The sequence below is a fragment of the Oncorhynchus tshawytscha genome, linkage group LG10 (assembly GCF_018296145.1).
Source record: "Oncorhynchus tshawytscha isolate Ot180627B linkage group LG10, Otsh_v2.0, whole genome shotgun sequence".
Classification (NCBI taxonomy): domain Eukaryota; kingdom Metazoa; phylum Chordata; class Actinopteri; order Salmoniformes; family Salmonidae; genus Oncorhynchus; species Oncorhynchus tshawytscha.
In genome coordinates this window covers 23911095-23932131 of record NC_056438.1, presented here as the reverse complement: position 1 = coordinate 23932131, position 21037 = coordinate 23911095, and the positions used below count along the sequence as shown (strand labels likewise).

The following is a 21037-nucleotide window of genomic DNA, read 5'->3' as shown; positions in this document are numbered from 1 at the left end:
ATGGATGCACACACGCACACACACACAAACACACACACACACACACTCAAAAGTTTGGACACACCTACTCATTACAGGGTTTTTCTTTATGTTTGACTGTTTTCTTCATTGTAGAATAATAGTGAAGACATCAAAACTATGAAACATTTGTTTTAAAGTTTCTTCAAGTACAGTCGCAAAAACCATCAAGAGCTAAGATGAAACTGGCTCTCATGAGGACCGCCACAGGAAAGGAAGACCCAGAGTTACCTCTGCTGCAGAGGAAAGTTCATTAGAGTTAACTGCACCTCAGATTACAGCCCAAATAAATGATTCACAGAGTTCAAGAAACACACACATCTCAACATCAACTTGAGGAGACTGCGTGAATCAGGTCTTCATGGTCGAACTGCTATAAAGAAATCACTTCTAAAGGAAACCAATAAGAAGAAGAAACTTGCTTGGGCCATGAAACACAAGCAATGGATATTAAAATGTTAGATTTTTGGTTCCAACCGCCATGTCTTTGTGAGAAGCAGAGTTTGTCAACGGATTATCTCTGCATGTGTGGTTCCCATCGTGAAGCATGGAGGAGGAGGTGTGATGGTGCTTTGCTGGTGACACTGTCTGTGATTTATTTAGAATTCAAGGCACACTTAACCAGCATGGCTACCACAGTGACAAACCATCCAATCTGTTTTGCCCTTAGTGGAACTATCAGGACAATGACCGAAAACACACCTCCAGGCTGTGTAAGGGCTACTTGACCAAGAAGGAGAGTGATGGACTGCTGCATCAGATGACCTGGCCTCCACAGTCACCCAACCTCAACCCAATTGAGATGGTTTGGGATGAATTGGATCACAGAGTGAAGGAAAAGCAGCCAACAAGTGCTCAGCATATGTGGGAACTCCTTCAAGACTGTTGGAAAAGCATTCCTCATGAAGCTGGTTGAGAGAATGGAATGCCAAGAGTGTGCAAAGCTGTCATCAAGGCAAAGGGTGGGTATATTTTGATTTGTTTTACCACTTTTTTTGGTTATGACATGATTCCATATGTGTTATTTTATAGTTTTGATGTCCACTAGACAATTGGGGGTAATTTGGGCCTGCTGGTACGAATAAGGTAGATTCCACCAGATGATTACAGGGAAAGACACGTCGATGGGATGATTGTTAGCAGGCCTTTTGGCACTCTGTGGCCTTCTCTCTCCAACCAGGTTGGCGCCCCATAATTGCAGCCTGTGTTTATGTATCCTTTTTATAATGTAAGTGTTGATTTTTCATTCAACAGCTCATAATGGAAGGCCACAGCCTTGGCTTGCATTCGATGAGCAGTGCTCGCAGACACACAGGCACACACACACACCAAACACAAGCACACACACCAAACATTTATTTATTAATTTTTACTTCCCCTTCTGAAATAGGATGGTGAGTCATAGCCAATTAGATTTGGTGGGAACAATAGCCGTGTAAAACGAGAGCCCAATTCTTTGAGAGGGTACTTGGTTTTGTCTCATTCAGAGACTGAATGCTGAGTTTATACCATCTCAAGATGTTTCAATTATATTAGCTAAGTCCCTCTACTTGGTTCACACTATGTAGGCCTAAGCCTTTAGACCACAGTGGAACATATTAAAGGCTAAGCATAGTTCAAAAAGTCACTGGAAACTTGATAAACATCTTCACCTGTACACCTGGAGCGCGGATCATGATGCTAACTGGTGTAAACTCCAATAACATTTGGCTATTTTCAGAATGTGGTTGCCACAATAGCAACATTTTACTAATGATGTGATACCAGGCCAAGAACCACAACACAGAGAAGTATCGCGACACCACAGGGTATCTGAGTGACTCATTACAAAATCAATGGGGACCCAGTGTCATGCTATTTTGGGAATTGTAGATTCTCCCTGACTGTCTAGTTTTATTTTGGTGATTGTTACTTCTGAAAAAGATGATCTTCTTTAAAAATACATATATATATATATATATATATATATATATATATATATATATATATATATATATATATATATATATATATATATATATATATATATATATAACAATGAAAACATTTTACCATCATATTTTTGGGGGAGTGGCGGCTACTATTAACAGAGGGGAAACACTGCACTTTTTACTGTATAATAGAAAAGGATAATGCATATTTGCTCTTATCCAAAGGCCTACCTGTGATTGGGCAGGAGGAATGTAGTAAGGGATATCAATGCATAATGATTTAAGTTTTCATTGTGACAGTAAGAGGAAAAACCACTAGGCCTTTATGAAACCATCCTACACGCACCCTCCCTCCCTCACACGCACACACACTTACTCCCTCTTCCACACACATCCTCTCTGTCTCTCAAACACACCACCAGTAGTGGTGCAGCAGTAACATCACTGGGAAAGCAAAGCCAGGAAAAAAATGCCATATTACAACCTGTGTGTCGTGATAATTGCATTGTTTGCTTTATAACCTGTTAATTCATATGCCTTGGCATCGTGATATGTAGGCCTAAGGCCGAGACAATAAGAAGACACAGTGGCAGAATAAATTCAACCACGTTTTGTCTGTCAATGACTCTTGGTTTTTGATGAGATGTGATTGGTGAGTATCCAAATGCGCCAGGAACATTCAATGTTGAGCTTGTTCAGTTTAGCTAGCTCAAGGCTGATTGGCTATTATTTTAAACTTTTTTTAATCAAAGGTGGCTAAATGCTCACTGGCTTCCCTTGCATTCAATGCTACAGGCGGCAACAATATCATACTCTTTTTGACCTGACAGCATCAGACTGTAAGGACCGACGCCAGAGATGAGAAGCAGGTACGGGGAGTTGAACATTTCATCGGTAACAAACAGGACAGGAACAGCGTCAGCACACAGGTATACAAAGACAAACGACAATTAATGCTGAAGCAGGGAACAGAGAGGGGAACCAGACAGATAATAGAGGTAATGACAGAGGTGATTGAGTCCAGGTGAGTCCAATAACCGCTGAAGCACATGACGGGGGGGGTGTATGTAATGATGGTGGCAGGAGTGTGCAGTGCTGGGGAGCCTGGCGCCCGGCCATAAGAGCGGGAGCAGGCGTGACACAGATATATGTATATATGTTTTGTATTTTTTCACCTTTATTTAACCAGGTGGGCTAGTTGAGAACAAGTTCTCATTTGCAACTGCGACCTGGCCAAGATAAAGCACAGCAATTCGACACATACAACAACACAGAGTTACACATGGAATAAACAAAACATACAGTCAATAATACAGTAGAACAAAAGAAAACAAAAAGTCTATATAAAGTGAGTGTAAATGAGGTAAGTTAAGGCAATAAATAGGCCACGGTGGCGAAGTAATTACAATATAGCAATTAAACACTGGAATGGTAGATCGGCAGAAGATGAATGTGCAGGTAGAGATACTGGGGTGCATAGGAGCAAAATAAATAAATAAATAGGGGATGAGGTAGGTAGATAGATGGGCTGTTTACAGATAGGCTAAGTACAGGTGCAGTGATCAGTAAAATGCTCTGACAGCTGGTGCTTAAAGCTAGTGAGGGAGATGTGAGTCTCCAGCTTCAGAGATTTTTGCAATTCGTTCCAGTCATGGGCAGCAGAGAACTGGAAGGAAAGATGACCAAAGGAGGAATTGGCTTTGGGGGTGACCAGTGAGATATACCTGCTGGAGCGCGTGCTACGAGTGGGTGCTGCTATGGTGACCAGTGAGCTGAGATAAGGCGGGGCTTTACCTAGCAGAGACTTGTAGATAACCTGTAGCCAGTGGGTTTGGCGACGTGTATGAAGCGAGGGCCAACCAACGAGAGCGTACAGGTCGCAATGGTCGTAGTGTATGGGGTTTTGGTGACAAAACAGATGGCACTGTGATAGACTGCATCCAGTTTGTTGAGTAGAGTGTTGGAGGTTATTTTATAGATGACATCACCAAAGTCGAGGATCGGTAGGATGGTCAGTTTTACGAGGGTCTGTTTGGCAGCATGAGTGAAGGATGCTTTGTTGCGATATAGGAAGCCGATTCTAGATTTAATTTTGGATTGGAGATGCTTAATGTGAGTCTGGAAGGAGAGTTTACAGTCTAACCAGACACCTAGGTATTTGTAGTTGTCCAGGTATTCTAAGTCAGAGCCGTCCAGAGTCGTGATGCTGGACGGGCGAGCAGGTGCAGGCAGCGATCGATAGAAAAGCATGCATTTAGTTTTACTTGCGTTTAAGAGCAGTTGGAGGCCACGGAAGGAGAGTTGTATGGCATTGAAGCTCGTCTGGAGGTTAGTTAACACAGTGTCCAAGGAGGGCTACACATACAGAGACAGAGGGGCGCGGTTTCGCTCACTCTGATTCTTTCTCCGGTGAGATACTTTCAGCCTCTTGCGAATTGAAGGGAAATTATGAAACACAGAGAGACGAAAGATAAATTATTTCATATATATTTGATTTTTTTTCTTGGTAAATCTTGTTGAATACACACCACTGCACACCACTCTCTTTCTCTCTCCCTCACACACAGACACACCAAACTGAATTTAAGGAACACCAGCAAAATAGATGTTTTTGCATAGAATTACAGTGATTAGCCATATGCTTCAAAGGTAGGATGCTTCTCTTTAAGTAGGCTATCTATCCTTTTTCCATTTTCCCTGTGCATAGCCAAGGGGTGCAATGTTATAAGCTAGCTAGCCAGTGGCAGTGCCACTCAAAGGCTGCATAGTCACTGGCTTGCTTGTTCTTACAGGCGAAATGAAAAGACATCTACGTATCCACTTTGCTGGCGCTGCGAGCCACTCCAATAATGAAACAAATGTAACAACAGAAACCTCATCACTACCTTCACACCCCAGCTCGCAATTACAGCTAAATAATATTGTAAAAGTGATGGAGATGTGGTTAAAGAACGGACGGAGAGAAACAGCGGAGTAGGCTAAGAGCCAACTTGATCTGAAAATGTGGTCGGAGGGTGTGACGCAATTGCAATGCCTCCTGAGGCACGCAGAGGCCAAATTGAGCTCCGTACCGCATCTTCGTGCGCCGCTCAAATGTTGCAACGATGCAGAGGGCTCCGTATAGCTCTGCATTGACATGATTGGTTGACGGTAGGTGGGAGTGGGAGGTCCTGTATAAACACAAACTCACTTCTTTCACAACAGCTCCGCTCATCCATTCTGAGCCGCTCGGCGAAGGGCACAAAGTATGAATGCCGTGACTTCTGCAGATGCCAAATCGCCGTAAATGCTGCACGGCCAATGCAGACGTCGGAATGACCATGCAGCGCCTTTCATGGCTGGTTAGGGGCTGCTCTCAGCTGTCACACGTAGTATTGGATGAAGCACTCATAGCTCAGTGGGTGATACACTCTGCGTCTGCACACTTGTAGTTTTTTTCTGATCTACACGATTCACATGGATGACCTATTTGGAGATGAAACGGTGAATAGAGTCTGCATCCCTGGGGAATAGAACATTCTAGCCAGGTGAGTGTACAACAAAAACATGTCCTGGGGGGGGACGGGAATGAACAAAAATGCTCTGACTCCCCGCATAGGGAATCTATTAACCCTTTGGCAGCAGGCTCTTCTCATGTCAGCGGCCTGTGTACTGTATCATCATTTTCAGTCCCAGCACGAAACACACACTGCAAATGAACTAAAAGCCTCACTTTCATCGATACACAATACAGTCTTCCCCTGCAGCACTGAGTCATAGAAACTTGGTTTGTTATATGACAAAACGGTTCTTCAAACACAGCCATACATTGTTTCAAAGGACCTCACAAGGAAAGCAGCCAAGGACAGAGGCAGACAAGGTGGTTGCTTCAACCCTGCTTTCAAAACAGCTAAACTCATCTCTCACAAGAGCTCTCTTTGGGTTGAACAACTCAAATCAACTAGGCTATTCCATGTAAACGTATATGTGTCTAGTCTCCTCTTTTTGAGGGAGGCTGTCGTAATGGCGAAATTAGAAAGCGAACAAGTAGCGATGGGCGCTAATTGCTGTGTGTCAAAATTGGGCGAGTGCTAATTGTTGGAGCTGGAAACTGTAAAACATAGAAGACAGGATTGGTGCTTGGGTGAGCTCTCTGAAAGTGCTTACTGCCTACAAACTGCATGGAGATTGCTCAATCACACAGCTGCTCACGTAAAGAGACGTGCGCACAAACACACACACACACACACACTCATACGCACACACACAATTACAAAGCACTTACGAGACATTTTCAACACCTCACTACCCCAACCTCTCTTAATGGATTTTATTTCACTCAGAGCAACAAACTCAACACAACCCAAAACTGAGCTATAACGCAGCTGAACGGGCATGGACTGTAGAATAACCAAATGCCAAGTCATTTGCATGTACTGTTTCATACATGCACATTCTCTTTTACTCTACCTAGAAAAGTCTCAAACACAGAAAATGTAATAAAATGATATACTGCATTAAAAAAAGCAATTAAACCAACATGTGATGACTTTGTTTAAAATATAAGAATATCATTTATCAAAAAAGATCAGCAGTAGACCAGCACACAGCATTGCAACCTTATTATTCTCAAAATAAATGTTGTCTACAACAACCATGATAGCCTTGTATGATCACAACAGGAGCGTAACAACATGGAACATCTCTTGAGGGGCATTGGTAAGGCAAAGGGGGAGAGAATGTAGCCTGTCTTCCTCTGGCATCACTGGCCATCTCAACCCCATTGGCCATTCTCTGCTCTGCATTCCGATGTCTTACTGTCGAGTAGAGTATGCTATGAAGGCCCCTAGCGGCTAAACTTGCTCAGCGAGCACAGGTGTTGTTCGCAAGTTTTATTGGAAAAATTGTCATGGAAAAAAAGGTTCGCTTTCACCTGATTTAGTGACGGGCGTTTTCGCCTTTCTTTGTGTGCCCTTTTCAACGCCTGTAAACCCAGGGATACAGTTCGCCCTGTCCGACAGTTAAGTTAGGACCGTTGGGAAACAAAAATGTGTTCCAAAAATAGGCGACAACATAGATAAGACGCGCGTCTCTTCCAAGTGCGAGGAATGCGGCTTTAAATCATGATGGCAGACTCCACAAAAATCGCTGTTTTCCAATCAAACTGTGATATCTCTATCGTAATCTTAAAAGAGGACCATCGATTAATCGGAAAATAAAAATCTGAGAAGCAAATCAAATACTTTATGAATGTTTTATGAGCCCGATCATCTATATATTTATGAGCCCGATAATTGGTATTATTCTACCATAGGACTACACAATACGATAATTGGTATTATTCTACCATAGGACTACACAATACGATAATTGGTATTATTCTGCCATAGGACTACACAATATATTAACTGTATTTCCGTAGCCTTCTGCTGTAGAATTTACATGATCATACAGTAAACGAATACCCAGATCCTCAAAATCGTCTAGTCTACTGGAATAGTCATAAATATAATAACTCAAATACCTATTGTTATCCTGTTGTAAATGTGCATGTATATTGAGTAATTTAATTCAATGGGACGCTCTCGTCCTTCACAAAAAAAAGGCACTGGTCTATCAGTCAATTCCATCTCAATTAACTGCAGTCTTCCTTTCCACTCTACAGGCCTACATAATAAAAACAACAAACTAATCGATAAGTATAACTCACGAAATGTCTAAGCACAGACATAGTTTGGTGCTCCAATATATTTGACAATAAACGAATACAACAAATCAATCGCATCTCAACACGCACCACACTATTTGAAAGACTTGTGGCGACGACTTCAATCCGCTCACACTGTGCGTGAGAAGTCATACATCCACAAATTCGCCAATTTGAATGGTCATTTCCATAGAAGCTTACCTTATCATAGTTTCATTCAGTCTTTGAACTCGGTCTCCAGTTGTATAAGAATAGTCGCGAATTACATCCAGAATGATAGCAGTATTAGATAAATAATCCGTCTGTACTTCTATATACGCTTCGCTTCCAGTCTGTCCGCTCTTATTTCGCCTCTTTTCCTTGACTTTGCTTTTTTACTCATTAAATTAATCTTCCTCAAAGCAAGAGGCAAACCACAACAGCGAGCGTATGGACCAGAACGTCCAGCGATGAAAACGTGGTATATTTCCCGTCGTTGTGCGCGTTAGGTATTCATTATTCTATGTGTCGAGACTGTAGTTCTGTGTGTGCCGTGCAGCAGGGACGCGTTCTCGTTCTCTCTTGCCGACACTCATACACAGACTGCCCGACTCAGGCACAGAAACCGAGAGGGGATGGAACGGTGACGTCACTCAACAGGAACAACTAACTCCCCGGGATCAACTTTCTCCCCTTCAGTCGACCAAAGTAATGCTGACGTTTGGACACCATGACACTTAACAGTTTTGAGGGAAACATTTGTCTAGCGTGGTAAAATAATCGGTCAATTGTTTTCAGACGGTGAAAATGTGTGAATTGAAGAAGAAATGTGTGTGTGTGCATGGGAGGGAGAGAGAGAGGAGATAGAGTATGACATTTGAAATGTATTTATTATTTTGGAACTTCTGTGAGTATAATGTTTACTGTTAAATATTATTGTTAATTTCACGTTTGTTTATTATCTACTTCACTTGCTTTGGCAATGTTAACATAAAGCCCTTGAATTGAGAGAGAGAGAGAGAGAGAGAGAGAGAGAGAGAGAGAGAGAAAAAGAGAGAGAGAGAAAAAAAGAGAGAGAGAAAAAGAGAGAGAGAAAAAGAGAGAGAGAGAAAAAGAGAGAGAGAGAAAAAGAGAAAAGAGAGAGAGAGAGAGAAAAAGAGAGAGAGAGAGAAAAAGAGACTTTTGGCCATTTAGATTTAATTCATGGGCTTAGTTTTATCTGAGGAATTCCACCATTTACTTACACAAGCCACATGTAGTTAAAACACGTTCAAGAGGAATGATAACAATACATTACCGATGACAATGTTTTTGCCCTTGAAGAAACAATAATGTAATCACTAATGATTGTTTTAACAATGTAAGAAGCACTACTCATATTATATTTACTACTACTACTACAACTACTACTACTACTAATGCTCCTTCTGCTACTACTACTACTACTACTACTACTACTTCTACTACTACTACTACTAATGCTACTGCTCCTTCTCCTTCTGCTGCTACTACTACTACTACTTCTACTACTACTTCTACTACTAATGCTACTGCTACTACTACTACTACCACTACTACTACTACTACTGCTACTTCTACTACTACTACTACTACTACAACTACTACTACTACTAATGCTCCTTCTGCTACTACTACTTCTACTACTACTACTACTACTACTACAACTACTACTACTACTAATGCTCCTTCTGCTACTACTACTACTACTACTACTACTTCTACTACTAATGCTACTGCTCCTTCTGCTGCTACTACTACTACTACTTCTACTACTACTTCTACTACTAATGCTACTGCTACTACTACTACTACTACCACTACTACTACTACTACTGCTACTTCTACTACTACTACTACTTCGACTACTAATGCTACTGCTCCTTCTACTACTTCTACTACTTGTACTAATGACACAATGTGTTATTCATCTCTACACTTTTTAATAAGCCAGTATTATCGACTGAGGCAAACATATCATTGTGCATTGTATTCTGCAGAGTTCACCAAGCCATAACAAAGTCAAGTGTATGCCGGGACCTTATTTAGAGGATGAAAAACAATGTCCTGGGGCGACGAATGAGTGAGGGTGTTTGGAGAAAACTTGCTTTTGTGGCTGGGACCCAAAGCTTCTGATGAACAACTTAGCCCGCAGGCACAAACATCTCGCATCTAACAATGGTAACATTGAGAGAGCCACCTCACTCAGTGTACCAGTGTCCCAGCCAACTCTCTGTCTCTCTATCTCTCTCCCCTCTCTCTCGGTCTCTCTCTCGGTCTCTCTCTCTCACTCCCCATTACATGTATCTGATTGAGTAATGTTGATTTATCCACACAAATAATATTGAGTTACACTTTAAGGGCAAAATTGGATATAGGAGCGTGTTGCTGAATATATATTTTATAGGTTAAATAAAATAGGCGGTTTTGTAACAATGAACAATATGGGCACACTTGAGAAATATGTCATTTCAAATATCTTTTGATTTAGCAATTATCCAGTTCTGGCTATGTGAAAATGACAGGTTTGTTTAGACAGTGATGTTCAGTTGTGCCTACAAAAGCAATGTTGTAAAATTGTTTGAATGTCATTGAAATTATTGTTTGAAAAACTCAAGATTCAACCAGAGCCAAAGCCCCAATTAAATGATTCGTCCTTGACATGTTTTGGTGGGTTTAAGCCTACATAATATGATATACAGTGTATGCATGCATATACCTAAAGTATGTAACGTGAAAATGTCGACATTTGAAAAGCTGTTGACATTTCTTGTAATGTACACCTTAAACATAGTGACTAGACATGCTCAGAGACATCACAGTACAAGCTATAACAGGAATACAATATGGCCGCAATACGACTAGCTACTGTTTTCAAGCCTGTTCTCTCTTTGAATATAATTGTATGAGACTAGTTATTAGATTTACAACCCCATGCTACGTCTAACCTTGTGGTTTTTATGTTCTTGGGCCAAGAACAAGAATCTTGGCACAGTTATGAGAGTGTAATACGTCAGGCTATTGTTGATAAATGTGGGCAAGGGTGGGATTTCTTTAGAGCACTCATTACCTATAATGGGTGAACTTTGTCACGTAGGACTATATGACGAGTCCATGAACCAACTGTCCAATAAGATGGATTCAAGACAAAGGCAATCCAGATGCTTGGCTATGATACAGTGTTTCTCTGCTTTTGCATGAGATAAGTCGAGTTTGTTCCCTATTATGCCTGGCAATGTAGTGATCTTATACATTCCTACGGTGACGCCACATCTGGAACAGATGGTGAATATCATAAGATGAACACTGTTACAAGGAGATTAGCATGAACTCAATAGTGTGCCAATAGGCATTATTCTGATGCTCTATATACGTCATGTTTACTCATCTACACAAACAAAAGTGTGTACATACAAAAGTACGAGGACACGTGCTCGTCGAACATCTCATTCCAAAATCATGGGCATTGATATGGAGTTGGCCCCCCCTTTGCTGCAATAACAGCCTCCACTCGTCTGCTTCCATTCGGCCACAAGAGCATTAGTGAGGTCGTGCACTGGTGTTGGGCGATTAGGCCTGGCTAGCTGTCGGAGGTCCAATTCATCCCAAAGGTGTTTGATGGGGTTGAGGTCAGGGCTTTGTGCAGGCCAGTCAAGTTATTTCACACCAATCTCGACAAACCATTTCAGTATGGACCTTGCTTTGTACACGGGGGCATTGTCATGCTGAAACAGAAAAGGGCCTTCTCATAAACTGTCGCCACATAGTTGGAAGCACAGAATGGTCTAGAATGTCATTGTATGCAATAGCATTAAGATTTCCCTTCACTGGAACTAAGGGGCCTGAACTATGAAAAACAGCCCCAGACCAGTATTCCTCCTCCACCAAAATTTACCGTTGGCACTATGCATTGGGGCAGGTAGCATTCTCCTGGCATCCGCCAAACCCAGATTCGTCCGTCGGACTGCCAGATGGTGAAGTGTGATTCATCACTCCGGAGAACGTGTTTCCACCACTCCAGAGTCCAATGGTGGTAAGCTTTACACCACTCCAGCTGACGCTTGGCATTGCATATGGTGATCTTAGGCTTGTGTGCGGCTACTCGGCCATGGAAATCCATTTCATGAAGCTCCTGACTAACAGTTCTTGTGCCAAAGGCAGTTTGGAACTTGGTGGTGAGTGTTGCAACTGAGAACAGACAATTTGTACGTGCTACGTGCTTCAGCACTCTACATTGCAGTATATAAAGTGGGAAACCCTCCACACACAATGGCAGGGTTCCCCAACTGGCAGCCCACGAGTTAATTTATTTAGTGCCCCAAGTTTAAAAAAACACAACATACTGTAAAAACATCAGCGATTCAGCTCCAAGGGATTTTAATAGTGGAAATCTGTTCCAAAGTATTCCCGCAAATAACAGAGCGATATATGTGATCGTATACAAATGTAAGCAAGGTTTGAAATGATTATGTTTCAGTCAAATATTATATCGGTTTGGGCTTCTTGTGGTCAATTTGCATTCTACAAATTATTAGTAATTATGTTCCGATCCCCTGAACATCTGCTCAAGAAAAAATCGTCCCGCGGCTGAATCTAGTTGATGATTTCTGCACTATGGGGTCCCCACATACTGTATGATAACGAAAACATTACCAATGCTAATGATATGTAAATGTCGCTAATTATGTCAAGAATCACAGAGTGCTCTCAGAAACTGCATATTGGCTGAGGGTAATACATATATTATACCGGCTGTGTATTATACACAAACAACAACAACAAACACCCTCACTGTGGTACAGTAAATCTCTGGAGACCTTGACTAATCCCAAAAACACTGATGAGCTTTTTAATATCACAAATTATGGGAGGTGGTGAATTCCCCTTTGACATGTGTTATTGGATACACCATCAAGTCCTATAATGCAAATTGGTGCCATTGATTATTTGTGCTGATATTGAAGTGAAGGTAAGGCTGACCTGAACTGATAGACATATTGATTTTTGTCACACAGAAAATATTATTTTGTTGATTTGATCAATCCAAATGACATCATCCATATTGGCAACACTTTACAATAAGGTGTCCTTTCAAGGGATTGCAAAGGGTTGATTTAAGTGATAATACCCGAGAAGCTGGTGTTTGGAGGATATTGTAATGGGTGTTTTTAGGCCCGAGACAAACACACAAGGGTGCGTTCTGAGCCCTCTCCTGTACTCCCTGTTCACCCACGACTGCGTGGCCACGCACGCCTCCAACTCAATCATCAAGTTTGCGGATGACACAACAGTGGTAGGCTTGATTACCAACAACGACGAGACGGCCTACAGGGAGGAGGTGAGGGCCCTCGGAGTGTGGTGTCAGGAAAATAACCTCACACTCAACGTCAACAAAACTAAGGAGATGATTGTGGACTTCAGGAAACAGCAGAGGGAACACCCCCCTATCCACATCGATGGGACAGTAGTGGAGAGGGTAGTAAGTTTTAAGTTCCTTGGCGTACACATCACAGACAAACTGAATTGGTCCACCCACACAGACAGCATCGTGAAGAAGGCGCAGCAGCGCCTCTTCAACCTCAGGAGGCTGAAGAAATTCGGGTTGTCAACAAAAGCACTCACAAACTTCTACAGATGCACAATCGAGAGCATCCTGTCGGGCTGTATCACCGCCTGGTATGGCAACTGCTCCGCCCACAACCGTAAGGCTCTCCAGAGGGTAGTGAGGTCTGCACAACGCATCACCGGGGGCAAACTACCTGCCCTCCAGGACACCTACACCACCCGATGTCACAGGAAGGCCATAAAGATCATCAAGGACAACAACCAACCGAGCCACTGCCTGTTCACCCCGCTATCATCCAGAAGGCGAGGTCAGTACAGGTGCATCAAAGCTGGGACCGAGAGACTGAAAAACAGCTTCTATCTCAAGGCCATCAGACTGTTAAACAGCCACCACTAACATTGAGTGGCTGCTGCCAACACACTGACTCAACTCCAGCCACTTTAATAATGGGAATTGATGGGAATTGATGTAAAATATATCACTAGCCACTTTAAACAATGCTACTTAATATAATGTTTACATACCCTACATTATTCATCTCATATGTATACGTATATACTGTACTCTATATCATCTACTGCATCTTTATGTAATACATGTATCACTAGCCACTTTAACTATGCCACTTTGTTTACATACTCATCTCATATGTATATACTGTACTCTATACCATCTACTGTATCTTGCCTATGCCGCTCTGTACCATCACTCATTCATATATCTTTATGTACATATTCTTTATCCCTTTACACTTGTGTGTATAAGGTACTAGTTTTGGAATTGTTAGTTAGATTACTCGTTGGTTATTACTGCATTGTCGGAACTAGAAGCACAAGCATTTCGCTACACTTGCATTAACATCTGCTAACCATGTGTATGTGACAAATAAATTTGATTTGATTTGAAATGTATTCATACTATTCCATCCTTCCACGAGATATAGTCCTGACACAAATCTAGGGTCGCTACCCAAACCGGTTGATCGTTTGTTCTATCAGTTCGGTTGCCAGAGACACGAGCCAGTCGTTAAGTCTTTTTGCTCTAAATGTATGTTATTTGTTATAAATGTTCCGTTGCCATGATGGCTGGCATTTTTCTTATCCCTTCTTTGCTAGCTAGCCAACTTTGGCTAAGATAGTCACGTCAAACAGTGTAGCCAGAATAACAATTGCTCTCTCGCCAGGCCACTGTTCAGAAGAGATAGCCAACTACAGAGCTAACACAATCACTTCAAACTGAAACTGGAATGACAGCAAACTAGCTGCATTTCGTGTTTTTCTATTGACATTTCTTTGTATACAGTGCATTCGGAAAGTATTCAGACCCCTTGACTTTTTCCACATCACAGCCTTATTCTAAAATGCATTACATTGTTTCCTCCCCGCATCAATCTACCCACAGTACCCCACAATAACGAAGTGAACACGGATTTTTCGAAATATCACATTTAAATAAGTATTCACCCTTTACTCAGTACTTTGTTGAAGCACCTTTGGCAGCGATTACAGCATCGAGTCTTCTTGGGTATGACACTACACCCTTAACACATCTGTATTTGCGGAGTTTCTCCCATTCTTCTCTGCATATCCTCTCAAGCTCTGTCATCTTGGAGGGGGAGCATCGCTGCACAGATATTTGAAGGTCTCTCCAGAGATGTTTGATCGGGTTCAAGTCCGGGCTCTGGCTTGGACACTTATGGACATTCAGAGACTTGTCCCGAAGCCACTCCCGCGTTGTTTGGCAGTGTGCTTAGGGTCGTTGTCCTGTTGGAAGGTGAACCTTCGCCCCAGGTCCTGAACAGATTTTCATTAATGATCTCTCTGTACTTTGTTCAGTTTATCTTTCCCTTGATCCTGACTAGTCTCCCAGTCCCTGCCGCTGAAAAACATCTCCACAGTATGATGCTGCCTCCACCATGCTTCAACATAGGGATGGTTCAATCTTGGTTTCTTCAGATCAGATAATCTTGTTTCCCATGGTCTGAGAGTCCTTTCTGTGCCTTTTGGCAAACTCCAAGTGATCTGTCGTGTCTTTTACTGAGGAGTGGCTTCTGTCTGGCCACTCTACCATAAAGGCCTGATTGGTAGAGTGCTGCAGAGATGGTTGTCCTTCAGTAAGGTTCTCCCATCTTCACAGAGGAACTCTGGAGCTCTGTCAGAGTTACATCAGGTTCTTGGTCACCTCCCTGACCAAGGCCCTTCTCCCCCGATTGCTCAGTTTGGCCTGGCAGCCAGCTCTAGGAATAGTCTTGGTAGTTCCAAACTTCATCCATTTAAGAATAATGGAGGCCACCATGTTCTTGGGGACATGTTCTTGGGGCAGAAATGTTTTAGCACCCTTCCCCAGATCTGACCTTATATAGACAGGTGTGTGCCTTTCCAAATTATTTACCACAGGTGAACTCCAATCAAGTTGTAGAAACATCCCAGGGATGAACAATTTTGAGTCTCATAGCAAAGGGTCTGAATACTTATGTAAATAAGGTATTTCTGTTTTTACATTTTATAAATTTGCAAAAAAATCTAAAAACTTGTTTTTGCTTCATCATTATGGGGTATTATGTGTAGACAGATGATTACATGTAAAAAAAAAAATCCATTTTAGAATAAGGCTGTAATGTAACAAAATGTGGAAAAAGGGAAGGTGCCTGAATAATTTCCGAATGCACTGTATAGCCATAAAAAGTATGTTGATTCATGATTTCGACTGGCTGATGAAAGCTGCGAGTCTGTCTGTCTCGCCCCGACTCCGAGACGTTCATTTCCATAGGACAGCTGGAGATCAATTTTCAAAATTAAAACATTGTTGGAAATGTCAGAGAGACAAGACAGCAGGGTTATTACAAATCTTCAGTGTTGAAAACCAAATGTTAGTCTAAAAGTAATGGTAGATAACGTCTAGATGCTTTTTACAGTGTAGATCTAGTATATAAATTGCCTTGCTGAGCTGTGGATTGCAGTGGAATGCGCAGTCAGACGGAACAGGGTAAATATACACTACCGTTCAAAAGTTTGGGTTCACGTAGAAATGTCCTCGTTTTTAACGGAAAAGCACAGCTTTTTAGGGGGTTAAAATAACATCAAATTTATCAGAAATACAGTGTAAACATTGTTAATGTTGTAAATGACTATTATAGCTGGAAACAGCTGATTTTTATTGAATATCTACAGACGCCCATTATCAGCAACCATCACTCCTGTGTTCCAATGGCATGTTGTGTTAGCTAATCCAAGTTATCAATTTAAATGGCTAATTGATCATTAGAAAACTCTTTTGCAATTATGTTAGCACAGCTGAAAACTGTTGTTCTGATGAAAGAATCAATAAAACTGGCCTTCTTTAGACTAGTTGATTATCTGAAGCATCAGGATTTGTGGGTTCAATTACAGGCTCAAAATGTCCAGAAACAAATACCTTTCACCTGAAACTCATCAGTCTATTATTTTTCTGAGAAATTAAGGCTATTCCATGTGAGAAATTGCCAAGAAACTGAAGATCTCGTTCAACTCTGTGTACTACTCCCTTCACAGAACAGTGCAAACTGTCTCTAACCAGAATAGAAAGAGGAGTGGGAGGCCCCGGTGCACAACTGAGCAAGAGGACAAGTACATTAGAGTGGCTAGTTTGAGAAACAGACACGTGACACGTCCTCAACTGGCAGCTTCATTAAATAGTACCCGCAAAACAGCAGTCTCAATGTCAACAGTGAAGAGGCGACTCCGGGATGCTGGCCTTCTAGGTAGAGTTCCTCTGTCAAACACTGTGTCTGTGTTCTTTTTCCCATGTTAATCTTTAATTTTTATTGGCCAGTCTAAGATATGGCTTTTTCTTTGCAACTCTGCCTAGAAGGCAAGCATCCTTCACTGTTGACGTTGAGACGGCTGTTTTGCGGGTACTATTTAATGAAGCAGCCAGTTGAGGACTTGTCAGGTGTCTGTTTCTCAAACTAGCCACTCTAATGTACTTGTCCTCTTGCTCAGTTGTGCACCGGGGCCTCACACTCCTCTTTCTATTCTGGTTAGAGACAGTTTGCGCTGTTCTGTGAAGGGAGTAGTACACAGAGTTGTACGAGATCTTCAGTTTCTTGGCAATTTCTCCCATGGAATAGCCTTAATTTCTCAGAAAAATAATAGACTGATGAGTTTCAGATGAAAAGTATAGCCTTCATTTCTCAGAACAAGAATAGACTGACGAGTTTCAGAAGAAAGGTATTTGTTTCTGGCCATTTTGAGACTGTAATTGAACCCACAAATGCCGATGCTCCAGATACTCAACTAGTCTAAAGAAAACCAGCTTTATTGATTTTTTAATCAGGACAACAGTTTTCAGTTGTACTAACAAAATTGCAAAAGAGTTTTCAAATGATCAATTAGCCCTTTAAAATTATAAACTTGGATTTGCTAACACAACGTGCCAATGGAACACAGGAGTGATGGTGGCTGATAATGGGCCTCTGTACGCCTATGTAGATATTCCATTAAAAAATCTGCCGTTTCCAGCTACAATAGTCATTTACAACACTAACCATGTCTACACTATATTTCTGATTAATTTGACGTTATTTTAATGGACAATAAAAGTGTGCTTAAAAAAAAAGGACATTTCTAAGTGACTCCAAACTTTTGAATGGTAGTGTACATTTCAGCGTCATAGAGTTAGCCGGTGGTAATTTGTGGAATAGGCACTGGCTGGAATGTGGTTTTAACCAATCACAATCCAGGATTAGACACACCCCTTGTATAAACATAATTTATAGACAATCAAGTACCATACATGAACAGCTATAGCTCATTGGTTGAAACTGAGTTATTGTCGATTTGGTGCTTGCAAAATAATGGGTCTGCTGACATTGAGGATAGAATGTACTCAAGGACAGCCACTTTATCAGAGGGTACAAGTCAATCTGGGGCTTGCATGGCACCAGCCTCCTACCACAGCTGTCTCTCTCAAAGCCATGAACCGGACTATATGACAGCTGTTATGTTGCAAATCAATGTATCGATTCTCCTTTACTGGGGTAGTGTTAATCTCAGCAAGAATCATAAAGATCCAATTCAATTAATTAGTATTCTAATTCCTAATTGAATGGCGAGATAAACTACCTTTTAAAGCTCCACTTTGTTGTTGTGTGTCAGTTCAGTTTGTCCAGTGCAGAAAAAAATATCTCCTTGTTAGTTAGATATAGAGTTAAAAGAGCTACTGAGCAATACAATCAAGGATTTCCCACGAAGACCAACCAGCACATACTGATTTTATTTGTGTTAAGTTTGGGCATTTAATCAGGCTAATTGGGCATTATTTTTAGAGTAGAATTTCCAGTGATTTACCTGAATTGGTTGAGTTAAAATGGATTGACTCCAACCCCAGATTATGTACAGTATGTCTACACAGGGAGTTCTAACAGGCTTCATAGAATGAGACCTTGGAGAAAATAATATCCAATACAATATTTTATTTGATCCTTATACATATATCTAAGGTACAGACCAGGCCTGTGTATCCTTGCCAAGGTGCTGTGCCTTTGTAGATGAGCCTACGTCGCGTCATTACTCTCTGTTTGTGCATCTCGGGACAACACTGTTCATAACCTAGGGGTGAAGCGACAGACTCTCATCCAATTACTGAGTCAATCTTCCCTCACCGCAATGCGCCGTTAAAACCCTCACCATTCCGATCAAGTGAACCAGTCATCGTACAATTCATTTCACCCCCATCAAGCTATCGTCTCTCACTCTTCAGATAACAATCTCCTAAGCGGATATATCTAATCTGACATGTCGAGACGACGGACGAGATTTACTTGTTAATGGCCACTGGCCAAATCAAATCACAATTATTTGTCACATGCTTCGTAAACAACAGGTGTAAACTAACAGTGAAATGCTTACTGGGTCCATCACAACAATACAGAGTTAAAGATAAAGACAAAAAAGTGACGAGGCAACAGGATAGATAATAGACAGTAGAGGCAGCGTATGTCGCAAGTGTGTGTTTGTGTATTTTAATTTCTGTGTGTGTGAGTATGAGTGTGTGTGTGGCGTCAGTATGCATGTGTGCGCGTATTACGTGTGTGTGTGTGTGTTGGGGTGTCAGTGTAAGTACGTGTGAGTGTGTGGGTAGAGTCCAGTGTGTATGTGTGTGTTGGGGTGTCAGTGTAAGTACGTGTGAGTGTGTGGGTAGAGTCCAGTGTGTGTGTGTGTGTTGGGGTGTCAGTGTAAGTACGTGTGAGTGTGTGGGTAGAGTCCAGTGTGTGTGTGTGTTGGGGTGTCAGTGTAAGTACGCGTGAGTGTGTGGGTAGAGTACAGTGTGTGTGCATAGAGTTAGTGCAGGAGAGTTAGTCACGAAGTACGATGATTCGGCGAAGTGCAGAAGGTGAAAACCAAACAACCCCTAGGTGATATTACAGATAACACTACCCCCCCCACCAATTCTCAGCCAAGATACAGAATATGTCTCTTTTCTCAGAATGTCTCAGAACGTGTCAGTGACCGATGATGGATGGCGAAGCGTATAGTCTTACTTTCACGGTCAATTAACAGTTTGTGGAGATTGGAGCACTTAATGGTTGCTGAGTTCATGATACCAACAAAAAAACACAGGAGGGATTATGAGACTTTGGAGCTGTCGCAAAAGTTTGCCCTTGAACCTCAAAAAAGATTGATTGTGATGATTAAGTTTCATTTGGGTTGAGTTCGGAAGTAGATATATTGACATTAAGCCATGCAGCTGTATCGTAAAATCTTACACAATCAGTAATATTGTTTTAAAATAACTTTTTATAGCCATGCCCCCAACTGTATTGGAACACTGTATGAAACTGTATAGAATTTGAACCAGATAGAAAGACTACATATTTGTTCCAGCTGTGCTAGTTCTAATGTCTATGAACTTGGTTGTGTTCGGTTCTACAAACCCATTCTACCTTTACATGTGAGTAACTACTCATCTCCTCCGGCCATGCATTTGTGGTGACGTCGTCTTGCAACAGACATACAGTACCAGTCAAAAGTTTGGTCACACCTACTCATTCAAGGGTTTTTCTTTATTTTTACAATTTTCTACATCGTAGCATAATAGCGAAGACATCACAACTATGAAATAACACATATGGAATATGTAGGAACCAAAAAAGTGTTAAACAAATCAACATATATTTTATATTTGAGACTCTTCAAAGTAGCCAGCCTTTGCCTTGATGACAGCTTTGCACACACTTGGCATTCTCTCAACCAGCTTCACCTGGAATGCTTTTCCAACAGTCTTGAAGGAGTTCTCACATATGCTGAGCACTTGTTGGCTGCTTTTCCTTCACTCTGCGGTCTAACTCATCCCAAACCATTGGGTTGAGGTCGGTGATTGTGGAGGCCAGGTCATCTGATGCAGAACTCCATCACTCTCCTTCTTGGTCAAATAGCTCTTACACAGCCTGGAGGTATGTTGGGTCAATATCCCATTGAAAAACAAATGATAGTGGGACTAAGTGCAAACCAGATGGGATGGCGTATTGCTGCAGAATGCAGTGGTAGCCATGCAGGTTAAGTGAGCCTAGAATTCTAAACAAATAATAGACAGTGTCACCAGTAAAGCACCCCCACACCATCACACCTCCTCCTCCATGCTTCACGGTGGGAACCACATATGCGGAGATCATCCGTTTACCTACTCTGCGTATGTCTCACAAAGACACGGCAGTTGGAAGCAAAAATCTCAAATTTGGACCCATTAGATCAAAGGACATATTTCCACCAGTTTAATGTCCATTGCTTGTGTTTCTTGGCCCAAGCATGTCTCTTCTTATTATTGGTGTCCTTTAGTAGTGTTTTTTGCAGCATGAAGGCC

General features: G+C 41.7%; 1 protein-coding gene across 32 annotated transcripts in view; it reads right to left on the bottom strand.

Annotated features, from left to right (window-relative positions):
* The window catches only part of LOC112259973 (receptor-type tyrosine-protein phosphatase delta), a 600208-nt gene that overhangs the window by 197772 nt on the left and 381399 nt on the right, over positions 1–21037 (bottom strand). Inside the window, exon 1 of one of the 32 annotated variants that reach the window (XM_024434699.1) lies at positions 7837–8203. The exons of the other annotated variants lie outside the window; for them this stretch is intronic. The gene's annotated coding sequence lies outside the window, so the exon portion shown is untranslated. Of the gene's footprint in view, positions 1–7836; positions 8204–21037 lie in introns of those variants that run through there. 32 annotated transcript variants of the gene reach the window in all.